This window comes from Tympanuchus pallidicinctus, unplaced genomic scaffold, assembly GCF_026119805.1.
Source record: "Tympanuchus pallidicinctus isolate F22 unplaced genomic scaffold, pur_lepc_1.0 scaffold29, whole genome shotgun sequence".
In the NCBI taxonomy this organism is placed as follows: domain Eukaryota; kingdom Metazoa; phylum Chordata; class Aves; order Galliformes; family Phasianidae; genus Tympanuchus; species Tympanuchus pallidicinctus.
Window position 1 is genome coordinate 5707107 of NW_026294746.1, and position 13834 is coordinate 5720940.

The 13834-nt window shown below is 51.9% G+C and overlaps 1 protein-coding gene across 10 annotated transcripts in view; it reads right to left on the bottom strand.

The window, feature by feature from the left end:
- The window catches only part of DISP3 (dispatched RND transporter family member 3), a 111960-nt gene that overhangs the window by 24618 nt on the left and 73508 nt on the right, over window positions 1–13834 (bottom strand). The window contains exon 1 of one of the 10 annotated variants that reach the window (XM_052691512.1): window positions 8157–8370. The exons of 8 other annotated variants lie outside the window; for them this stretch is intronic. The gene's annotated coding sequence lies outside the window, so the exon portion shown is untranslated. Of the gene's footprint in view, window positions 1–3226; window positions 3687–8156; window positions 8371–13834 lie in introns of those variants that run through there. One more of the 10 variants, XM_052691513.1, reaches the window with a different exon arrangement.

Below are 13834 nucleotides of genomic sequence, written 5' to 3' on the forward strand. Positions count from 1 at the left end.
GGAAGTGGAAATGTAAAACCCACAGACTGGAAAGGCTTTGAGTGCTGCAGCTGCTGGCTCCCAGGCAGGACCTGGGTGAACACGAGGTTTTCAGAACAGTGGGAAAACTTCCTGAAGGGAGATGAGAGGGGATGCCTCTGTGCCTGAGCAGCAAGGCAGCAGATCCCCTGCCAGTACAAAGGGCTTAAAGCTTGCTGCCAGCTGCAGCATCCATGCAGAAACTCACATTAAATGCTACCACAGCTCAGTGAGCACAGTCCTGCAGACTGTTAGCAGAGGAAGGGGCCAGCTCTCGGAATAAGCAAACAGGCTTTAATGACACATTAATCTCAGGGAGAATCCAGGATGCTTCCTAACGCAGGCAGGAGCCATAACAAAGAGCTGTTAGTCCCTGAGCAATGGAGGGAAATACTGCCGCCAGCAAAGCCATGCCTACAGGATGCAGATGGAGGTCACTGCCACAGACCTGAGAGCAGCACTGCCCCTTCTCCCTCCCAGCACAGACTCACAGAAATGTCACTATTTCTAGCACAGTTCAGCAAAAGGCAGACCCAGCCCACACTCCTATTCCCTCTCTGCCATCAGGAGCTGAGGGAACACCAGCCATGTGAGCTGCAGGAGCTCAGGATTGTGCAAGGAAACCATGTAGCCCAAAGGCTACCAGGAAACTGCCACCCAGCAAATGATCTGAGTGTTTTAGGTGATGGCTCCCCATCCCTTAATACATCCCACACCTCTCATCCACAAGCTGAGATGTTCCTTGTGCTAACTGCAGGACAAACTCCTGAAGTTCCAGCACTGAAACAAAAACACAGGGGGGATTTATGGCTTGACAACAGATTTTTCTAGCTTTCCTGCTGCAAGTCACATCACCTGCTTCTGAAGGGCTTGTATATTGGGAGCTGAAACCCAACCTTCCATCCCTTCGTGATATGCCTTGTCCCAAAGCCTTCTGGCACCCACAATCAACCACAGTCTGTTCTTGTGATCTTCAGGGACTCAGCTCTGCTGCCCCATGCTGGAGTGGAACTGCAGGTGGCCCTTTGGGAAGCAGACCCAGTTGGCTGAGGAAGGGAGCAAACTCACTGCAGCCGTTTCCCAGATGAGTCAGAGGAATGGAAATGCAGAGCAGAGCTGGTGGGGATGTAGGCAGGTGGTGCACACACAGAATGGTTTGGCCTCATGTGTTCAAGATTTGGATCCAGAAAGAATCTACAGCGCATTGATATATGAGAGAAGAGAGAATGCAAGAAATAGCAAGAGGTCTGTAAAGGAAATGTCATCACAGTCTCAATCTGTCTCTGCCACTTGCAGAGCTCTTTGTTACTGGAATCTAAATAAGGTCACTCTCACATCCACAGAAATGTGTGCTACGAACCCTGCATCACTGCTGGGTAACCCCCCAACCAGTTGGTTCTGTGCAGCAGACTTACAGGAATGCAGCTTATTTTCAATTTAAGCACTGCCACAGGGGACAAAACATCACTTGCAGATGGATCTTGCTCCTCGTTGTCACAGGACGGTGTTTTACAGCTCCCTATGGTGTTGCTGTGTTTCCACCCATGCTTTGTGCACAATTATCAGACACTCAGTAGAGTTCAAGGCACTGAGAAATGCTCAGTGGGTCCCTGCAAAGCCACAGTTTGCAATGCTTGGGCCTTCAGTTTGGAACCTGGAAGTGCTGGCTGCGTGCACCGGAACGAGCAGCTCCCTGCACGCCCCAGGAAGCAGCCCAAGCTTTCCAGCAAAAGAGATTTAGCTTTCAAAACAAGCTGTTGTCTGTATTGTCCAGACTCACCACCCTCCGTTTAAATGGAGCCCACTGTTTTATTGAGTCACTTTCACGCTCTCGTGGGCCTGTCTGCCTCTCCATTTCAACTCAGCCATAAAAACTGGCCAGGCTTGGTGCCTGAGCTCCTGGTTAGAGTGCAGACGGGAGGGTGCAGGGCAAGGTGGAGGGGAAATGTGGGGACAGAGTTTGCCCAATTTGATTTACAAGCAGGAGGCAGGGCTGTGCTGAGCTTATGGTGCAATTTTGGGCCGTATTCCATCTGAGTTTGCAGCCCCATCTTCTGCAGGAATTCATTTGCCTTGTTAAAAAGGGGAACAAAAAGACAAACGATTCAATTCGAGGAATCAAGCATGCTGCATGTTCAGCAGTATCAAAGCAGCAGAGAGGATTAGGATTTTTTTAATTTTTCTTTATAAATGGTTTCCACAGACCTTAATACAGCACTCAGAAGCAATTCACTCCCAGCTCCTGGGTACAAAACAGAGCCAAGAAACAAGTCAACATACAGCACATCCCCTGAGGAGCAAAGAGCGCCTTGCATTTGTGCATCATACCAGCTTTCATCAGAGACTGCATAAACCCTTTGCAAACACCTATCAGATCCAATCTCCTCATTCCTCTGGGGAAACAGGGCGGATTAGATGCAAGTTTACCAACGAATTAAGCAAGGCTGCACCGTCGAGCTCCAGTTCTGCTGGAATTGAGCCATAAGTTTTGCTGACTTGAACAGAAGCTAAATACAGACCAGGCAAGTCACAACCAATGTTGCTGAATGGCTCCTTGTTTAACTGCCACTGGGGGAGCAGCAGTGATGCCCACAGCTCCAGCAAGCACTCACAGACCAGTGCCCAGAAATGAAGCGTCCAAAATTCAGAGCCAGTTTTACTGCTGCGACCTTCCAGATCTGCTCAAAATCATTTCTGGCTGGGCGAAAACAGGACCCAATTCCTCTCAGACCACTGCTATAACAGCCAGATTCCCCAGTGCCTCCCACGTTCTGTACCACCATGCATAAAGGACTTCACACCCAGCAGAGGTCAGTTATGCTGACACGCAAACTTCCTTCTCTGCTATTGGGTCCAGCCCCAACCCACCCCACCGTGCCTGCTGACTACATCCCTCAATACCACATCTCTACGGACCTCCATACAGTGACTCCCCCACCTTCCTGGCAGCTGTGCCGGTGCCCAACCACAGCGCAGGATGCCGCTGGCCCTCCTGGCTACCTGGGCACACTGCTGGCTCACGTTCAGCTGCCTGTCAGCAACCACCACCCCCAGATCCTTTTCTTCCATGCATCTTTCCAGCTCACCCACACGGTCATCCCAGCAGGCAGATCCCGGGATCACATGCACACAGAGGGAGTGAGATCACAGCCACTGAAGCGCTAACATCCCCAGCCTGAAGTCCGGGCACAAAGTAAATGGTGCTCACCTCTTATTCTCCCATATATAGAAGCCAACAGTCAAGATCAGCGGCACATAAAAAACCAGACGACTGCCAGTATGTCTTTCACCCCCCACAGACACATTGGCCTCTCCCCCTCCTCTGCTATTTATGTAACCAGAACTGCCTTCTATTCAGGAGGAGCCGTTCTCTATTAACAGAGCTTGGCAAAGACAGGGAATTAACTGTGCCAGCTTGCAGCCTGCTGCCTTGAGGCAGATGGCAGGGAAAGCATCCCAGCCTTGTTCCCCAAACCGCTTCTCCCAGCAAGCAGAGAGAACTCAAAACAGGAAAAAAGGGTCAGGTGCTGAAGGCTGCAGCCATCTGGGCAGGCAGTCCAACCCCCCCGCGGAGGCAGCTTGCAGCAGCCATGGCAGAGCAGGCACAAAGAGACCCAAAGAGAAGCGTGAAGATCCAGCTGTAGCAAAACCCAAGTTCTTGGAAAAGGACAGCATCACAGAACATAGTTGGAGTTGCAAGGGACCCTAAAGGCCATCAGGTCCAACCCCTGCACTGAGCAGGGACACCCACAGCTGCATCAGAGCCCCATTCCCTGACCTTGGGTGCTTGCCTCCTCTCTGGGCACTGAGTGAGGCAGTGCCTCACCACTCATTACAAAAAACTTCTTCCCTCTATCCAGTCCAAATCTCCCCTCTTTTAGTTTGAAACCATTTCTCCTTGTCCTGTTCCATTTCCCTTGTCCTATCACCCCAGCCCTACCTCACATCTATTACATCTTTGCAACATGCCTTGCCAAACTTTTTTTCAGTATCTGTGTTTTTAATGCTCCAGCGATGAATCTTTCCTGTTTTTCAACACTATAGAAGCAGGACTCAGAGGCAGCACTGAGATCTCAGAAAACATCTGTCCTGGGGCTGCAGAAGACAGCTATGGCACCGTGATGGGCAGCAGCACCCCAAGTGATGTTCAGCTGGGTGCTGAACCAGGCTGGGGGTGGACTGGTTAAAGCCAGCTAACCACAAACTGAGATGTATTATGGGCTGGGGTCAGCGGGGAGCTGACTTCACCTACAGCTGGATGAAGCTCTTAACTCTTACGCCGTCCCTGAATTATTCATTAGGGGCCAGACATGGCAATCCATACTCACACTGCGCTTCATCTGTCCTTTAAATTGACTTACATTAGTCTGAGTCACAGGCACCACAGCACTCCTTAACAGCCTCCCTGAATGCAGTGCAGCTATTCATGAGATCAGGTGCTCTGCAAGGAATGAAGCAGGATCCAGCCCTTAGAAAAGACATCAGTAAGGCCACAACTCAGAGAGAATTCACCCTGCTAGAGCTGCATCAAGATGAATGAACTTGAGTAAATCTGTGCGAAATCCATCACTTAAAGAGATGGCCTGTTCTGTGGCATCACAGGGGAGACGTGAGGGAGAGCTGAAAACTCATCTTTCATCGTTGGGCTTCATCACGAGGTCTGGAAGTGCAATCCCAGCCCCTGGCCATGCACTCACAGAGATGCACACCATCTCAGGGCTGTGCTGCCCTGCAGACAGAGCGGTGAGCGGAGGGAGGCAAAGGGCACATCCAGGTCTCTGTGACAGTGCAAGGAACGAGCAGGCTGCTTGTCACCAAGGGGCAGCAGCACTGCTGTGCTGTGCCAGCCCTGGCACTCCCACTGCCCCAAGCCACAGCCCACCCTGCTGCTGCCACCCCAACCAACAGCAGGGAAACCTGCACCACTGACCTTATGGAGAATCATGAAGGTTGGAAAAGCCCTCTAAGATCATCCAGCACAACCCCAGCGTGCCCAGTGCCCACATCCCTCAGTGCCACATCTCCACACTGAACACCTCCATGGATGGTGACCCCACACCTGCTGGAAATGCAGTGGCACAGAGAAATAAGCTGCCTCTCCACGCAGCGCCACGGAGAGATACAACGGGGCCTGATTTTTTCAAATGAACTAATCTGCTCAGTCCTCGTTTATGTCAGTGCTGGGTAAGATTAGAGGATTAAACCAACTGTATGCTAAATACTCTGTGCTAAAGAGAGCTGTGCTGGGATTTGGTATGCAGAGATGGCAGTGACATCGCCCAGAGCCCGTGCAGCAGGACCTGCTCAAACTTCAGAATTCACAATCACAGCTTATCCAGATTTTCCATACGCCGTCGAGGTACGAACTCCGATCCCTCTCCAGCTTCAGTCAGGCTTACTCACTAAGCACTTGGACCCAACAGGCAAACCCTGCACAAGCAGCACTTATCCCAGAGCGCCGGCATCACGAGAGCTTCTCAGACATGCTGTGCATTTTGGGGACACAGAGTGGCCATCAGACCCTCCTGCAGTGCCACGCCAGATCTCACTGCACTCCATACAGTTCCACACACACATCTCAGCTGCTCCTGAACAGCAAATACTTCTCGTTGACAGTGCAGAAATGACAGAGACGGAACTCTCAAAGTTGTCTTGGAGCAGAAGCACTTTTTCTTTTGCCCTGACAAAGGTGCCTGTGATGTTTAATTCATTAACATGTAACAGGCAGAAGATCTTGGGAGAAGCAGCCATGGAAACAGAGAGTATTTAGAGAAATGTTGGCACCTAGCAAAGGTTTGCTCCCAAACATTTGAAAACTACGAGATTTTCACCAGCGTGAAATCCCTCATTTCCATCTCCTGCTTATCATTAAGACCACTGGGATCCCCAGGGCCAACCCCACACCACCCCCACTCACCACATCCCTCAGTGCCACCTCTCCACGCTTTCTTAGCACCTCCAAGGATGAACTCCCACCTTTCTGCTCCGCCCAATGCATCGCTGCTCCTTCAGAGAAGAAACCTTTCCTACTTCCCAAGCTGATGGCAGGGCAGCCAGGTGCTGTCACTCCGGCTCCCTGTGATGGTGCCTCACTCCAATGCTGCAGGGAGGCAGCCAGCACGACAAGGGCATCCATCTGTCAGCATAGCTGACAACACCAGAATGGTGCTAAATGTAGAGGCAGGGACTTTCAGCTTTTTAACCCAAGGATGAATTTGGCCCTGTGCATTTCAAACACTGAGTCATAATCTTCCTCACAGCGGGTGGTTGGAACAAGGCTGCTTCCCAAAGGCCAGCCTGGTTCTCACACACTGCACTGTGCTGCACATTGCTCTGGGCTGACTGTCCTTTAGATTCCCCCACGTGTACCGAGGTGAAGTGGCTACAAACACAACGGCTGCTTTCTCCTTGAGAATCCCTCTGCTGTGACATGGGTACCCTCCCTTCCTAGCACAGTGCATCCCATGAGAACACAGCAGGTGCTCGCAGGGGCAGGGGAAGAAAAGGGGGATGGATGTTTTATTATATTACGCATTTCTATTCCACCTTTGTTGTCTCTTTCAGTAGCTCACGTCTGTTTTATTCCAGGCTCGGGGCCCCATAAAACTCTCAGGCTCCAAAAGGGGTAAAGAAACCGACAGGATGACGCCAACCTCTGAAGATGCACCCAACGTGATAAAAGTAGTGCAGCTATTGAAACGTCTCCCTTCAATACGGTTATTGTGTTGCTAGGTTTCCATCCAGACACACAGCTGAAAAGAGCAATCAAAGGAAGCTGATGCTGCGGATAATATCTTTATCAACACTTCACAAGGTGGCTGGGCAGGGAGAAGGGTCCCCTGAGCAAAGTTCTACCGGTGAGGATAGAGAACTCATTTCAAGAACTCACCCACGTTTTCCTTTGAAACTGTTTAAGAAAACAAAACAACGATAAAAAAACCAAAACCCTGAGCTTTTCTGGCAGCAGCTCCATGTGTGCACGTGTGGCTGTGTGGGCACCACGGCTCTGTTTATTCTGCCATTGGAATCACAGCAGCTCTCCCTCCCCAAGGCACAGCTCCTCATCCCACCTAACCACAGTCTCTCCTCAAACCGCCACGAGGGCACTCAGCCCATTTAAAGGAATCACATGAAACCCCAACAGGGGATGCGATCCCCGTAGCTGCACGAGCTGCTAAGCTGCACACTGCTGTGTCTGCACAGCAGCACAAGCAGCTCGGGATGCCAAGGATGCGTCTGAGGGGCCGCAGCCCCCACCTCATCCTCCTCCCATCTCTGAGCATTTCAGCAGCACCCACAGCCCAGCAGCTCCCACCCCTTCCAAGCACTCAATGCACTTTCCAATATCTCAGTGCTCTGCCCCTCAGCCCTGCTCATTTCAGGGATGTGGTGAGCGATGAGGGTCAGCAAGGGCTGCCCATCAGACCACCAGACACACAACACCACGGCTGGGTTTTCTCCAGGTTCTCTGTTTTCTTTCTCTTCTTCATGCTGGGTGACTTGGAGTGCGACCGGAACAAAAAGGGCCCCAGAGCTGGCTGTGCACAGGGACAGTCCCTGAGCAATGCGGGGCTCCTACAAAACGACCCGGGCTTTTTAGGTAGGAAAAGCTTAATCAGTACAAAATAGAAAGGCCACCATGCACCAGGGTGCACCACGCATCTTCTGGACGTTGGACAGCAGCTGTTGGGGGAGGTGGGGTAAAAGAGGACCCACAGACACCCCCGACACACAGGGACACAGGGATGGGGCAGCTCAGTGCTGGCACCCAACTTTTCCCCCCATAGAGAAACACGGCGCCGCGGGCGCAGCTCAATGGGCTCATTGTGGAAACAGCCTCCGGGGAAACGCTCTCCTTTGTGCGTATTCATCAACTCTCCCGTGCTCGAAGGGAAAAAGAGTTGGCTGAACACACACAGCCGAGGGATTTAATTGGAAATAAAGAAAGAAAAGGGGGGGGGGGAGGGGTAGAGGGGACTAGGGAAAAAAAAAAAGTGAACTGAGGAAGAGGAGGAAAAGGGAAGAAAAGAAAAAGGGACTGCGAGAAGCACCGCCCGCCCCGCGGCCTGGGGAGCGCAGCGGACCCCCGTGGACCCCCCCCGCAGAGCCGCGCCGCGCTCCCCCCGCCCCGCACTCACCTTCGCAGCCGCGGAGCCGCTCTCCCCTGCAGCGCTCCCTCCCGCAGCCCCGTGCACCCCGCCGCCGTCTCTCCTCCTTTCCTTTCCGCTCCGCTCCGCTCCGCCGGGCTCCGAGCGCGGCCCTCCGGGGGGAGGTGGGGAGGTTGGCCGTCAGCCCTCGGCGCTGCGCTGCGGTACCGCGCGGTGCTGCGCGGAGCTCACCGAGCGCTGCCGCCCCTCCGGGCTGCGGGCGGCGCTGCGGCCGCGCTATAAAGCCTGCCCCGTGCGCGGCCCCCCCACCCCGTCACCCCCCGCAACCGGCGCCGAGGAGGGCAAACCCCGACGGAGCGATGCCCGGAGAGTGAGGTGATGTCGGGAGGAGGGAACGCGGTGCGATGCGGCTGAAGGGGCAGCACCCCGAAGTGTCGAGAAGTTGCGCGGGCAGCGCTGCGGGTCCCGCTCCGCGTCCCGAGGTGTGCGATGTACCGCGGCTCCCCGGTACCCTACCGGAGAGATAAACGCGTTCCGAGGCCGAGCTGTGCGGCAACAAGCCCGGCGTTCGATTGGAATCGATGGGAATCTGCACAGCCGGAGGAGATTGACTGCAGACCTCTGCCTCGGCTTTCGGGAGTGCAGTCATAGAACCACAGAATGGTTGGAGCTGGAAGGGACCCTAAAGGCCATCAGGTCCAACCCCCTGCACTGAGCAGGGACACCCACAGCTCCATCAGTGCTCACAGCCCCATCCCCTGACCTTGGGTGCCTGCACCTCCTCTCTGGGCACTCTGTGCAGTGCCTCACCTCCCTTCTTCCTTATATCTAACCTGAATCTCCCCTCTTTTAGCAGGAATCCGTTTCCCCATCCCATCTCCACACACCCTGCTGAAGAGTCTGTCCCCTTTTGCTTACAGCCCCTTTAGACACACGGGCCGCTCTCAGCTCTCCTGCAGCCTTCTCTCCTCCGTGCTGCACAGCCCCAGCTCTCAGCCTGTCCTCACGTTCCATCAGGCAGCATTGCTGTGGCCCTCCTCTGGATGCTCTCCAACAGGTCCACATCTCTCCTGTACTGAGGAGTCCTTGATAAAGACATCCCCGACTACGGGGGCTTTGCTCTGTGCTGACAGGAGGTCTCTAATGGCTGCTGCAAGCCACACTCTTGCATTTATTTATTGGTTTTGGAGAGAGGGAGAGAAGAGCTGAGTCTCAGTTCCCCCATCCTTGCCCTGTTCCAGAGAGGCCATAGGACAACATGGGTACCATGTGGGCAAATTGCTCAACAGCTGCCTGATGCGAACCAGGCTGTATTAGAGAGCTGACCCGAGGCTTTTCTGCCCAATATTTGTGCTTATTTGACTGCGCTGAGGATATCTGCCACCCCACTTTTTAGACAGATTTGTCCATTAAATAACAAACAGGGCACAGCACAGCACAAAGTGTCCATCACTGAGCGTCTGCTGGTGTCATCGTGTTCCTTCTGATGCATCACCCAATGCGAACAGGAAGCCAGGCAGACAAAGCCAGACCATCATCTTCCTTGTAGGCTCCAAGGAATACAAATTTAATGAGGCTCCTGGAGTAAAATTGCATTCTACCAGCTTAGTGCATTTCTGCCAGTGATGGAGGTTTCTGCAGAGGAGGTGATGCTGATGGGTTAGCAGTTTTGTTGCAAAGTGCCAGCGTACAGTAAGGGGAAAAATCACTTTTCTAACTCTGGCAGCGATATGAGGGACAGGAATCAATCAATCACATAGCAGAGCCAGCAAAGAGCAGGGAGGGAGCAGCATGGGCACACAGTCACACAGCTCCTGCTCACCAAACAGAGCCATAGAATCACTAAGGTTGGAAAAGACCTCTAAGATCATCCAGCCCTACCCCAACCATCCCCACCATGTTCACTGGCCACACCTCCACAGATCCTGAACACCTCCAGGGATGGGGATGGGGACTCCACCACCTCCCTGTGCCAATGCATTACCCAAGAGTGCAGATCTGCATGCCTGCCTTCACACTTCCTTCCCCTCCCCTCAGTGCTCAGAGCATCGGTCCCCAATCACAACCATTTCCTTGTTGATGTGCTCAGCAAAACAACTCATGTTGCTAATATGAATAAACAGTTCATTACCAGCTTGCATCAGCCACGCTGAGTGTGTTTTATTCAGGCACACGTAAGAACTGCACACGAGCAGCAGTATCTGTGCACATAAACACAAACTGTACCAAACTGTAGGTACGTTTCTCGCTCATTTCTCATCCATTGGGGTTGGGAAATGGAAGGCAAACATCTTCCCCTGTATTTGCACTTTCTGACCTTCTCATTCCTTCAGTGCTGCTTTCCACACCAACATCAGCCACCGTCACCATCCCATGTGCTTATATTTATGACCCCTCTTTGAAATTCTGGCTGCTCATCTATGCAGAATAAAACTACCCAGGCAATCTTTCCAGCTCAGGTGCTCATTACTAAAGCATTAAATAATGCCAGGCAGGCTCTCTCAGGCCTTGTAAATTTTATCTGGGGGCTTTCAGCTTCCACAAGGTCTATCAGTGCCTGATTGCATGAAGGCTCTCCACTTTGGGCCTGAGTGCAGCCATACAGTGTGGAGGGCTGGGCAGTAACCCAGCTCCTACAACCGCATGCATCAGTACAGGCGAAGGGCTGAGCTGCTGGAAATGAGCTCTGCAGAAAAGGACCTGGGTGTCCTGGTGGCCATCAGGGTGACCACAAGCCAGCAGTGTGCCCTGGTGCCCAAGAGGCCGATGGAACCCCTGTGTGCATTGCACAGAGCACGGCCTGCAGAACAAGGGAGGTTTTCCATCCCTCTGCTCTGCCCTGGGGAGGCCGCATCCGGAGCACTGGGCCCAGTGCTGGGCTGCCCAGTTCAAGGCAGGCAGGGAACTGCTGGGGAGAGCCCAGCAGGGCTACGGAGAGATCGGGGCCTGGAGCATCTCCTGCATGAGGAAAGGCTGAGAGCCCTGGGGCTGCTCAGTGTGGGGAGGAGAAGGCTGAGAGGGGATCTGAGCAACCTTAGAAATGCCTGCAGGGTGGGAGGCAAGCGGATGGGGCCAGGCTCTTTCCTGTCCTATTTGAAGTTTTGCCACTTGTTTCCTGGTATCTTCCTGCCAGAGAGCAGGCATCCTTCTTCCCTACCTTTCCTAACCCACACATCCTGCTGGACCGACCATTAGGGGAAGTGCATTTCCTGTCCATTCACAGAACTAGCAGAGCCACATCACTGTTTCTGTGGGCCACGTGTTTACAAACCTCAGCTCCGAACCCAACAACAAACAGCTCCTGGCTGCTGCTAATCGGGCCTACTCTAACCAGGCAGGACCTGCATCGAGCTGCCAGCCGAATATTTCGTACACGAGCGCTCAAAAATTATGTTCAGTATCTCCCTGATGCAGAAACAATCCCTTCCCCTCCGAGCACAGCGGTGAGGGCACGCAGCCAGCCAGCCCCCCCTGTTATTGGAAAAGCTTCCTGTATATTTCACGAGAGCCAGATGGCACCATCTGAACAGCAGTGAGCCCGGAGCCTGCAGCCACAGCAGCCAGAGGGAAGCGTGCCCCAGTCATGCACAGCACTGCTGGGACTGGGGGCTCAGCTGCAGGCTGGAAGTTGCTCTGTTTAATGTAGTTTAAGGCTTGCACACTGCATTGGTGCCCCACAGCTTGCACCCGAACCAAGCGAGCATCCTCACCCCAACATCTCTGCGTCCCACGCACCCAGTGTGGGGCTCCAAGTGCTGTGCCTCCTGTGCTCGCCTTCTGCCAGAGCTTCAAAGCCCCAGGAAGCCAGGAATATTCACAACACAAACATTAGCAATAAGCACTGCACAATTTGGACAAAAATGTATTGTAGGCAGATGAGAATAAGAGAGAGAATCTTTACTCTTGAGCCCTGGGAACTACTGAATAGCATTTTCCTATGGTGGAAGTGGTGGTTTGAAAATGCAAATCAGCCTTGGGTTTTTGAGAAACATTGAGAAAAAGACCCATGCAGCAAAGCTTTATTGTCTTGTAATGAATGCAGGATTTGCAGAGCTGCTTCATGCCCATGAATGCACAGTGGGTGCAAGCCAGGAGATGGAGAAGACCCGAGGCTTGTCCCCAGCTAGCTCCACCACTGACTGTGACCTGCCCTGAAGGTGACATCCTTTGTTTCAGCCTAGTGCCCTCATCAGAGGATGTAGGGAGGGAAAGGGATGAGGCCAAATCTATGCTCCTGGTGCTGTTATGCATTACAGGTTATTCCAAGGTAGAAGCCAGCAGAATAAATGTAGCAGGTGTCTCCCTCCAGGGACCAATGAACTCAGGTTGTGCTGCCCTGCTCTAAATGGTCTTTCTCTGGTGAATGCAGTTCAAAATCAGGTATTGCTATTGCTGTTTCTATTGCTATTCTTATTGCTCTTTCTATTCCTATGACTACTTGTTTCCATTGCTATTCCTATCTCTATTCCCATCCACATTCCTATTCTTATCCCCATTCCTATCCCTATTCCCATTCCTAATCCCATTTCCATTTTCTATTCCTATTCTCATTCCTGATCCTATTGCTATTCCCATTCCTAATCCTATTCCCATTTCCTATTCCTATTCCAGCCCCTCCTTGGCATTTAGGTCACTCTTTCATTTTGCTATAGAGCTGGTTGCCTCCTTGAACCCCAGAATATGTAGAACCCCTCCTCAACTGCTCAACTTTTCTTCTTCACATCTACCTTTGGAGCATCAGAAGAAGATGACAAAATCAAAACAAACCATTCACACACTGAATTGAGGGTACAAACCCACGATCACTTTGGAAACACCACGAGATGCTACACATCTCTTCAGCTACTGGAGAACCAAGGGAGCTTAACAGAAGTGGGTGAAACAAAAATTTCCATAAAACAGAAAGGATTCCCAGGGAAGAAACAAATAAATGCAAAGTGCTCAAAAAATTCCTAGAGAACAAAAAACATTCCCAGGAGGGCTGCAGGTCAGAAATGATCCTTGGAAAGCAAAAGCTTTCTCTCCTGGTGTAAATCACCACGGGCAGAACGTGGGAAATGTTCCAGCGAATGAACCCAGCGCACATTCTGGTCTAATGATTAATGCAGGAGAAGATGTCACTCCAATTCTGCACACTGGAATCAGGTATTTTTTCTGTTAATGTTAATGTCACTCCTCAGGAATAAAAAAATTAAGTGCTGGGGGAAATACAAGCCAACTTCATAGGTGCTATCAATCAATGCCATTCGGCCCCAGGAGTTGGACTCGATGATCCTTACGGGTCCCTTCCAACTGGGATATTGTGTGACAAAGGAAGATAGGTGCCTTTGGGAGGTGTGGCTGGAGCAATACCTCTGGTGATTGCATTTGGTGGCATGCCCCTATTTACAAACACAAACAGCCGAAACGCAGCGATAGGGAAAAGCTGAGCTGTAGATAAACCCAGATCTACCCAGGGTAGATTGAACAAAAAAAAAACAGTGGAAAACAGGAAGATGGAGAGAGAGATTTAGGACTGAACTTAATACTTTTGTGATTTATCTGCATTTAGCTCAGGCAATGTGTGTGGCTTGGGTTTTACTTGTTTATTTTGCTTCCCAGACTGCCTTTGGTACTGGCAGAGAATTATTTTATTGACGTTTCAGTCCATGGGAGGTTTTGGAAATTTATTGTCCCTGGGGAAAAACGAGAAGAGTTTCATTCAATTC